Source organism: Rhineura floridana, chromosome 3 (genome assembly GCF_030035675.1).
Source record: "Rhineura floridana isolate rRhiFlo1 chromosome 3, rRhiFlo1.hap2, whole genome shotgun sequence".
In the NCBI taxonomy this organism is placed as follows: domain Eukaryota; kingdom Metazoa; phylum Chordata; class Lepidosauria; order Squamata; family Rhineuridae; genus Rhineura; species Rhineura floridana.
In genome coordinates this window covers 157,468,466-157,479,745 of record NC_084482.1, presented here as the reverse complement: position 1 = coordinate 157,479,745, position 11,280 = coordinate 157,468,466, and the positions used below count along the sequence as shown (strand labels likewise).

General features: G+C 40.7%; 1 long non-coding RNA gene across 1 annotated transcript in view; it reads left to right on the top strand.

Moving 5' to 3' along the window:
* The window catches only part of LOC133380685 (uncharacterized), a 38,861-nt gene that overhangs the window by 1,255 nt on the left and 26,326 nt on the right, over positions 1-11,280 (top strand). The gene's annotated exons all lie outside the window — the stretch shown is intronic.

Genomic DNA, 11,280 nt, shown 5'->3' with positions numbered 1-11,280 from the left:
CTTTGCTTTCCGGGCAAGGCCAAGGGGAAAGGAGGGGGGAGAGAGTGGGCAGAATAGGAGGAGGAAAGGAATAATCATTGGTCTTACACGGCAAAAGAGAAAGGCAAGTTCTGGCTCCACATGGAGCGACTGTCCCGAGATAATTAGAAAATAATCCTGTGCACTGTGCGAGTGATGTGACAGAAGGCGTGCGCACACACACACACTTCCACTAAAAATTGCATTTGATACATACTTAATAAAAAAAGGGAGTTTGCTATAAATATGTCAGGAGGAAATGAAACTGACAGAAAAAGTTTTCCCTGTCAATTGCACCTCCATGGTCTCATGCTTCAGCATGCAATTGACAAGAAACAATGAAACAAAGAACGCATCCCCTTCTCCATTAGCAATACTCCGAGGGAGTAAACATGTAAATTTGGGGGCGGGGCCACAAGGAAACAGCAATACTAAACCTTTCCATATGTGGATGGAAAACAGCGGATTGGAAGGTAGTGTGAATCTTGCAAATCTATTGTGATGAATAAAGCTGTGTCTTTAAGCCGAGGTTCAGCTCCCAAATGAACCAGCCCTCAGTGGCAATACTGCCTCTGAATATGGAGGCTGCAGACAGCAGGGTGGGCAGAAGGTAACTGAGATCTCACAGTAGATCTCTGGGTGATTTGTAGTTGAGGCTTTCTGGCTCTTAATTGTTTAACAATAGCAACAACAAAGAGTGCAGCCCCCCCCTTCTAAAGATTAGCCTGCTGGTATGAAGAAAGCTGTGGGGGGAGACTAGGAGTGGATTTTTTGTGTGACAGGATTGTGACCTCATTGAAAACAAATTCTTTGGATAAGCATGTGTGCAGAGGCACCCTGTTCCTTAATTCTAAGAATATGTTGCCCCTTCCAGCCACTATTTTGCCTTGGCTCCAGTTGGCAGCCCTCAGGTTCTAGTAAAAAAGAAAGAAAAAATAAGAGCTTGCAAGTCTGAAGTCAGTCCACCCCTGCCATGTAGTGAGTGTGACTTTAATAGGGCTATCCTAGTATGGGTGAAACTGCTAGGGGATGGCTATTCAACAAACCTGAATTAATTCAGCAGCAATGGCTCCCCACACAAAATCATTGATGTTGTTCTGGGATGAGGATGCAGATTCTTCACACAAGATTGCAAAGCCATAATTCTAATTATTGTTAGAAAACCATGATAATTAAACTGCATGAAACTCAATTTGTTTGTAGCATACACATAAACAACAGCAAGGACAATTCCCTCTATTTCTGATGTTCAGATTGTGAGCGCCATTGCTTATGTAGCCCAAATGGCACCACCCTCATACAAGGGGGGAGTTATCAGCAGGCTTGGGGGAAATGTAAAGTTTGCAGAAGTACAAAATAAAAAATCGGGGGAGGGGAGACTTGTAAAGGGGAGGGAAATAATCCCTTGAAAACTACCCAAAAAGGAGGCAATACGCTCAATACCCATGGAATGCTTACTGATTATTGGGAGAGGGGGATGGAAAACGAGAAGCAGAGGGGGATAGAATGGATCATAGATTGACTATGATCCTGAACACCAGCACTCCACCATGCAGCATTGAGTTGCAGGTCCATTTATCTGTTGTATAAACTGGAATATGTAATTTGAAACCCCAATATTTCCATCTATATAGATGGGGGACCCTGTTATTTTTCTTGTTCTTGCAGACACAAAGAGCTTCCACCCAGCCTGGGAGACTCAGGTTGAAATCACCATTCAGCCATAAATCACACTTGGTGACCTTGGCTACATGTTGTGAGGATAAAGGGAGCAGAGAAGAACCTTGTATGCAACCTTGAATTCCTTGGAGAAAAATAAGATAATAATGTAATAATTATTACATTACCTTGAGAACCATTAATTAATATGTGCCTGAACATAGTTAAAATGCCCACTGAACCTAGCATTGATTCCAGTAGCAGCCAGTTAGGTTATCAGTATACTTCCAGCCAGTTGAGAGTATCAATATACTCCTTTGCTCCAACACCTGATAATCAGAAGAACATTGCTCCTAAACATGGAGATTCCACTCTTAGATCTTGTAGCTAAGGTTGTGCATATTCTGTGATTCTGTTCAAGTGCCAAATTCAGTATCAGAAGCAGGAGTTAACAGTGTAGGACAATCATATAAGAAACAAGCTTTTAGACATTATCATTGCAACAATAGGCTTAAAAGTATGTTGACCAATCTTTGATGAAGCCTCAGTTAGAAACCAGAATAGGGGCTGAATCAAGACCCTGTTAGGCTTCCTTAAATTATATCCATGTAAGGGGGCATGGGCGCTGGTCCCTCCCACTGGCATTTCTTCATTGAAAGAAAAGGCCTAAAGGAAGACTGTAATGTTTGGCTGAAATTATGTACAGCCTTCCCCAAGATCAGACTTCCTGATCATGGAAGGACAGGACTATGACTGTATTCAAAACGGGAAGGTTGTAATAAAGGGGAAAGTTGTAATAAAGGGGAAAGTGCCCCCAACACACTCTCCATGGGTAGAATTTATGGGTAGAATGCCTGACTAGGGTTTAGAATTTCCAGAAAATAAGACTTCTGCTCTCTACATATACCCTATGACTAGAAAAGTAGAACACATTTTTTAAATCTCCCAGCTTTTAGTGGTAAAGAATTTGGGTTAATCTGGATCTATGTTCATTCATTTTGAGAGCAGAGTAAACAGAGGTTTGATCGTATTTTAATTAACTTCTGTATGTTTTATTTCCTCCTCTTCGGATGCACACCTTAACGTGGACAGGGGGTTTGAGAGTGTTGAAGAAGCTAAGAGCAATGCCGTCAGGAGTCTAGACCAAGAGGCTAGACTCCTAGCAGGGGCACCCAAGGCGGAATGGTCAAAGCTGAAACACCAGACTAAGATGCATCCAAACTCAGAGGAAGGCAATGGTAAACCACCTCTGAATATCTTTTACCACAAAAACCCTATGAACAGAGTATCCAAACTGCAACACAAGATAGTGCTGGAAGATGAGACCCCCAGGTCAGACGGCACTCAACGAGCTACTGGGGAAGAACAATGGACAAGTACGAGTACCGCTGTGACTAATGACGCAGCTGGGTCAAAGCCGAAAGTAAGCCCAGAGGCTGATGTGCACAGATGCGAAAGGAGAGTCCGGAGTTGTATGACGCACACAATAGGAACATGGAATGTGAGAAGCATGAACCAGGGAAAGTTAGAAATTGTCAAGCAAGAAATGGAACGCATCAACATTACAATACTTGGTGTGAGCGAACTAAAATGGACGGGAATGGGACATTTCCAATCAGGCAACCACAAAATATTTTATGCAGGAAATGAAAAATTAAGAAGAAATGGGGTTCCTTTAATAGTGAGAAGTGATGTAGCAAGAGCAATTAGGAGCAACAACACAAGGTCTCAGCAAGTGATATCAATGAGATTAAACAGGAAACCTATCAACATAACCATCATCCAAGTCTATGCTCTGACGGCAAACACAGAAGAAGAAGGATTGGAGAGATTTTACGCAGAAGTCCAGGAGGAAATTGATCACACACCAAAACAAGATATGATGATAATCATGGGGGACTGGAATGCAACAGTAGGGAACAGAGAAGAATTAGGAATTGTGGGGAAATGGGGCCTAGGAGACAGAAACGAAGCAGGAGACAGACTTATTAAATTCTGTGAAGCCAATAATTTGTTTCTTGCAAACACATTTTATGAACAACCGAAAAGACACGTGGACATCACCAGATGGTCAATATAGGAATCAAATTGATTATATAATTGGTAGCAGAAGATGGAGAAGTTCCATACTTTTTGCAAAAACAAGACCAGGAGCAGACTGTGGTACAGATCATGAACTGGTCATATCGAAAATCAGAGTAAAGCTAAAGAAGACCAACAAAGCAATCATAATGCCAAAATACAATTTAAATAACATCCCAGAAGCATATAAAGATCAAATAAGGAACAGGTTGGAGGCTTTAAACTTAGTTGACAGAGAACCAGAAGAACTATGGAATGAAGTCAGAGACATTATCAGAGAAGAATGCAAAAAGACAATACCTCTAGTTAAAAAGAGAAAAAGACCTCAATGGATGACTGAAGAAACTCTTCAAATGGTTAAAGAGAGAAGGAAAGCAAAAGCAAAAGGAGATAGAAACACAGTCAGAACCCTAAATGCAACAATACAGCGACTAGTACGTAGGGACAAAGAGAACTATTACTATAGTTACTGTATAGAAATAGAAGAGGACAACAAAAAGGGTAGAACAAGAGCCCTGTTCCAAAAGATTAGAGAAAGGAAAGGGAAATTTAAACCAAGAGTAGGGATGTTGAATAATCAACAGGGAAACACACTGACTGACCGAGATGAAATAAAAGGAAGATGGAAGCAATACACTGAAGATCTCTATAAAAGAGATGCCAGGATGACAGATTCGTTCATGGAGGAACCGTATGATGAAGAACCAGAAATTTTAGAATGCGAGGTGAAAGCTGCTCTTAAAATACTTGGAAGAAACAAATCACCAGGAATAGATGGCATACCAATAGAGTTGCTGCAAGCTACTGAGACTGAATCAGTCCAAAGTTTGACTAAAATCTGTCAAGAAATATGGAAAAGTAAACAATGTCCCACAGACTGGAAGCGTTCCATATACATCTCAATTCCAAAGAAAGGGGATCCCAGGGAATGCAGTAATTATCGAACTATTGCCTTAATATCCCTTGCAAGTAAAGTAATGCTCAAGTTTCTACAACAAAGGCTCTTGCCATATATGAAGCGAGAAATGCCAGACGTCCAAGCTGGATTTAGAAAGGGAAGAGGTACCAGAGATCATATTGCAAACATACGTTGGATAATGGAACAGAGCAAGGAAGTTCAGAAGAAAATCACCCTGTGCTTTATAGATTACAGCAAAGCCTTTGACTGTGTAGATCATGAAAAACTATGGAATGCATTAAAAGAAAGGGGGGTGCCACAGCATCTGATTGTCCTGATGTGAAACCTATACTCTGGACAAGAGGCTACTGTAAGGACAGAATATGGAGAAACTGATTGGTTCCCCATCGGAAAGGGTGTGAAACAGGGTTGTATTTTATCACCCTATTTATTTAATCCCTACGCAGAACATATCATACGGAAAGCAGGATTCGACCAAGATGAAGGAGATGTGAAAACTGGAGGGAGAAATATCAATAATTTAAGATATGCAGACGATACCATACTACTAGCAGAAACCAGTAATGATTTGAAACGAATGCTGATGAAAGTTAAAGAGGAAAGCACAAAAGCAGGACTACAGCTGAACGTCAAAAAGACTAAAGTAATGACAACAGAAGATTTATGCAGCTTTACAGTTGACAATGAGGACATTGAACATGTCAAGGATTATCAATACCTTGGCACAATCATTAACCAAAATGGAGACCATAGTCAAGAAATCAGAAGAAGGCTAGGACAGTGAGAGAACTAGAAAAGGTCCTCAAATGTAAAGATGTATCACTGAACACTAAAGTCAGGATCATTCAGACCATGGTATTTCCGATCTCTATGTATGGATGTGAAAGTTGGACAGTGAAAAAAGCTGATAAGAGAAAAATCAACTCATTTGAAATGTGGTGTTGGAGAAGAGCTTTGCAGATACCATAGACTGCAAAAAAAGACAAATAATTGGGTGTTTCAACAAATTAAACTAGAACTGTTACTAGAAGCTAAAATGATGAAACTGAGGTTATCATACTTTGGACACATAATGAGAAGGCATGATTCATTAGAAAAGATAATAATGCTTGGAAAAACAGAAGGGAGTAGAAAAAGAGGAAGGCCAAACAAGAGATGGATTGATTCCATAAAGGAAGCCACAGACCTGAACTTACAAGATCTGAACAGGGTGATTCATGACAGATGTTCTTGGAGGTCACTGATTCATAGGGTCGCCATAAGTCGTAGTCGACTTGGAGGCATATAACAACAACAATGTTTTATTATATATTTGTAATTGTATTTGTTTTAATTTTTCAAGCTGCCTTGAGTCCCATTTCTGGGGAAAAGGTGTGATGTACATGTAGTAGTATGTTTATTTGCGGTCAAAGACCCGTCCTGTTACAGGCATATAATACAAGCCAAATAAAATAAAAGTAAAAACAATAGAGGATAAAAACAATGCATTTTGTCTGTTAGGGATTTGAAATACATATAAATACAAATTAACTGGACAACACTTCGGTTTGTACCAATTGTGCAGCGTATATAAATTTAGCAACCTTAAGAGTAAGTGCTCTATTTGTTCCTGATAAAAAATAGTGAACCACATTATCCGGAGCCAGCAAAGAGCTGCTTTCCATTATGGCAGATAGAAACTTGCATCGTATGTGCTCATAAATAGGACAATTAATCAAAACATGGGTAAGTTTTCAATGTTACCCTTCCCACAAGGGCACAAGTGGTGTTCATAGGGAGTTCCTTGATACCTCCCTGTCAGTAATGCAGACTGAAGAGAGTTAAATCTGGCCTTAGTAAAAGCCAGATGTAATTTTGGAACCGTAAGGAAATCCAGGTAAGAGGCGTAGATGAAGGGCTCGAATTTTAGATTAAAATGAATGGGAGAGCATGTTTTTGTAGCCATACATACGGCATTTTGTAAATCTATGTCTTTGAGGCGAGAACGTATTACACTTTTAGCTGAAGTAGGGGTATGTGTTGCTAAATGTTCAACTGAAAGACCTATCAAGGAAAGTTTGCTCTTAAGTTTTATATTCCAATTTGAATTGAATGAATCTCTCCAGAGATATATTAAATATCCTGGAGGTTTTTCATAGGATAGTCTAGCCGAATAGTTTGTGGCCATCAGCCACGCTTGGCATTCAATGGAAGGCAGACCACATTCTAATCTCAGAGCTGCCGCCGGAGCACATCTTAATGCCCCCAATATTCGACGTAAGAAAAGAGAAAGAACAGCTTCAACTGATGAATTAAAAGCATGAATCCACAGTGGCACACCAAAAAGTAACTGTGGAATAATTTGTGCTTGGAACAACTGGATTAGAAAAATTTTACGTCTAGAAAATACTAATATTTTAGTTTTAGAATAGTTTATGGTTAATTGATTTTGAGTGCAATAGGCCATAAAAGCTCGCAGTAAATGTTTAAGGCCCACCTTGGAAAGGGAAAGGAGGGCAGCGTCGTCCGCATACAGAAGCAGGGGACAAGGTTGAACATCGATTTTGGGAGAATGATGGTCCCTGGATAAACAACTTGAGTTTAGATCATTGAGGTATAGGTTGAACAAAAGAGGGGCTAAGATGCATCCCTGTCTTACACCCTTCCTAATAGGAATTGGGTTTGTTAAGCCTCCATCGCGTCTGCAACGGACCTGCAATGACGTGTGTTGGTGAAGATTGTAAATCAGGAAAAGTAACCTCTTATAGATTGAAGATTTTACTGGTTTTCTCCATAGACGATCCCTAGGAATGGAGTCAAATGCAGATTTTAAGTCCACAAATGCGACATACAGGCCGTTTCTCCTGTAGCTCATATATTTTTCTGCTAAAAAGTTTAGCAGAAGGCAGTGGTCAAGGACTGAACTTCCTTTTCTAAATCCGGCCTGTTCCACTCCTAATACATTTTCTGCCTCCATCCAGGTATAAAGTTTTAATTTTAGGTATGACGCGTATAGTTTGCCAATTACCAACAATAAGCTAATCGGCCTGTAATTCGAGGGGTCCTCTCTATCACCTTTTTTGTGGATAGTAACAACTATTGATTCCCGCCAAGCTTCTGGAAAGTGACCAGTATTATTGATTTTTGTAAATATGTTGGCTAATAACGGAGCCCACCAGTCCGGAAAGTTTTTCAATAGTTCCGGTGGAATGTTATCTGGTCCGGGGGCCTTAGCGGATTTTAACCCTGCGATCAAGTCGATTATTTCCCTCTGAGTGATCGGAGGCCATTGGGGGAGATTAGAAAAGTCAGGGGGGGAATTAAGGTTTGAGGAATTTTGGCGATCTACCTCATAAAGCTCTAAGAAGTAGCTTTCCCATTTTTGGGGTGGGATGTTGCATGAGATATAGGGGGTAGATCTCAACGCATTGGAGATAGTTAACCAATTTTTTTTAGAGTTTTTGGTCCTAGCGGCACAGATTAAAGACTTCCAGTCCTCCTGAATGACCTGTCTCTTTTTACTAGCCAACGTTTTCTTGTATTTTCTTTTTAAGTCATAATATTCAGAAGGCAGGAGGTTGGAATTTTGTTGCCGATATTGTAAGTAAACTGACCTTAATTTCCGTTTAAGGGCTAGACAGTCGCGGTCGAACCATCTGGGTTTCGCTGTTAAATTTGATATGTCTCTAGATGTTGTAGATAAGAGAATGGAGTTTAAGTATGAAATTAGATGAGCATACTCAGTAAAGAGGGAGGGCAAATTCTCATCCTTCATGAACTGCTCACGGACGTTTACGGCCCACGGAGTGTTTAGACCAGTTTCAATCCTGGACCCTAGTGAAGCTGTCCACATCGTCTTTTTTTGTACAAGGTGTGTGTCATGTAAGAGTGGAATATGCTCAGTATGTAGGTGAAGCTGCTCCGAGAAATGACATAGAAAGGTGATAGGTAAATGGTCGCTATTTTGTCTAGTTCCAACCGTGAAAGTAGTTATTGACTTTAGCAGTTGTTTTGAGATTATAACGTAATCGATCACACTACTTCCGCGGTTGGATATAAAAGTAAATTCCCCACTGTCCTCTAGTTGGATAAGGCCGTTTAGCATTAACAAATCATGACTGCCTACTAACCGGACTAGACATATTCCCCCGTAATTAACCTTAACATCTTTCGATATTCTATTAGCATCAGGAATAAACCATCCGATTTCTTCACTGCGCCACATCTTTGAAGAGAATAAAGAATCGGTATTAGATCCGGTTCTAGCGTTAAAGTCTCCTGCAAGGATCAGTTTTGCTTTAGGGAATTCACATTCAATGTTTGATAAATAATTGTCCAACTCCTCCCATAATGAATCTGTGTGAATCCTCGAGTTTGAAGGGGGAATATAAACATTGATGATCAAAATAGCCGTTGTATTACACTTCAGAAGAACTGCCATTGCAGTATTTTCCAGGGGTTGAAGTTCACTGTGTTGGACCGTTAATGAAGTGGAAATCAGAATTGCCAGACCCCCTTTCGCTCTGCCTTTCCTGTTGCCTGAGAAAGTTGCTGGAAGTTGGTAAGAAGAGTATCCGTTCAGGATAGGGGTGGAGTCGGACCAGGTCTCTTGAAGGATTATATTGTATTTGGACAAGTAAGCAAGCAGATCTGGATCCTTTTGTTTTGATTTCCATCCAGCTATGTTCCAGGAGAGGAAGTAGAATACATCATTTTTTATGGAGACGGCCTTCGTGTGCAGTGGGGGTGATGTCTGGATATTAAACGCGGGACTTTGGCCATGATCTATTGCAGGCATTTGATATCAGTTTGCTCCCGTCATATGCATTAGAGCTCCTGTGACATCATCAGGTATTTCTCCATGCTTTGTAGGGTGTTTAAGGTTTTTATTCAAAATGGGTAGTATATTTTGTCGAGATGGGGAGTCCAGTTCTTCGGGGTATAAGAACCTGGCATTATCCCATTCGTCGCCTACCATAATTGGCTTGTAGATTACTTTAGCGCTGCTCTTTTTTTTGAAGGCCTGAAGGGGGCTTCTCAGCACTGATGTATTTGTTAGCGACGACTCTTCTCCAGAGAACATGGATTCATGAGCCATCTTTGACCTGTCCACCACATGTGTGATTGTTTTAAGGCATTGGATCAGTTTGTATAGCTTGTTTATAAGTATTGAACGCTCGGTTTCGGTTAGTTGAGCGTACAGCTCTGTAAGCTGTATCTCCTCAGGTTCCAGTTCCTTCATATAGAGTGGCAGCGATTTGAATTCTTCATCAATGTAGCGATGCTGTGACGTCATATCTGAAGCTGTTTGTGTTAGGTTTAAGTATGCGGCATCCAATGGGGGTTCTTCTGCTGCTAGAGTGTTATCACACATCACGGGTGCATAAAAGGCAACCAGCGGTCGAGGTGGGTCCATGTTAGTATAATATCTTTGAACTGTTATTCCCCAGTTTTTCCTTAAGATCTCTCTTGCTCGATAAATCTGATTGGCAGTGTATTGAGAATGCAAAGTCACTATCAGGCGCCAATCACTGTTGTTAGCGGAGATATTGGACAATGATTTAATGTAACTTGTACGTGGACCTGCTTGTATTGTTCATCCGAAGCACCCATCCAGAAAGGGGATGCTCGGATATATGAAACTGTTTCCACGTGCTATCCATTTATAGGAGATTACCAGCTTGCTTGGTTGCAAGGCTATATTCCGTAAGGATGCGTATGGATTAAGAGTGTCAAAACCGATGACGGAACCAGTATCAGACAGAGGTATCTGAGGCGTAAGCGGTTTCTCCACAGCCTCGGTAAAAGAGTTGATGTCACAGGATCTGGTTCTTGTGACAGATGCTGAATACATTTTTCCGGTTTCGTGTTTACCGGAAATAGATGTTTGGCGTGCCTTAAGGGAATCCTTTCTCGGTTGTTTATCCAAGAGTTGGAACAACGGTTTAAAATTAAATTTCTTTGAGTAGGTGGATTTGATATTCTTGATATTTTTCGATTTTTTAACGTTCTTAAGTTCTTTACACGGGGATGAAGTTTTCTTTGAAGGCTTGACGTTGTTTTTGTCAGTGCCGCTATTAGATTTGTTGAATTGACTAGTAGGGATAACTTCCATAGATTTGTGTGCTACCTGTTTTTCCTGGAGTCGGGGCCCAATCGCCTTCACCAGAGTGGTGAGTAAATTATTGGTTTCTAGGATATAGGCTTTAACTAGGTTTAATTCCTCAAGTAATAGCGTCTGACAATTCGGGTGTTGAAAATCAGAGGCTGGTGTAGCCGACTCTAAATTCCCAACATTTGTGGACATTGATTTCTCCTTAGACGTTTGGTAGGAGTCGATAGTTATTATTTCCGAGGGAAGTCCCTCATATATTGAGTTTAAGGAGGAGTTAAAGCCAGCATCCATTAATTCCTCCGCAAGGCTTTTGACTGCTGGATTCATCAGACTAGATTTATCTGGGAAAAAATGTTCGAGTGACCATTCGTGGGTCATACCTGGGGATAGATTTACTTTCTGAGCTGTTTGTAACTGGCACGGCTGGTGCGTTAAGCTACATGGAGTTGAAAAGTAGTTTGTGATTTTAGGTTGAGAGTTACACGATGGAATGTCACTTCCAGTTATT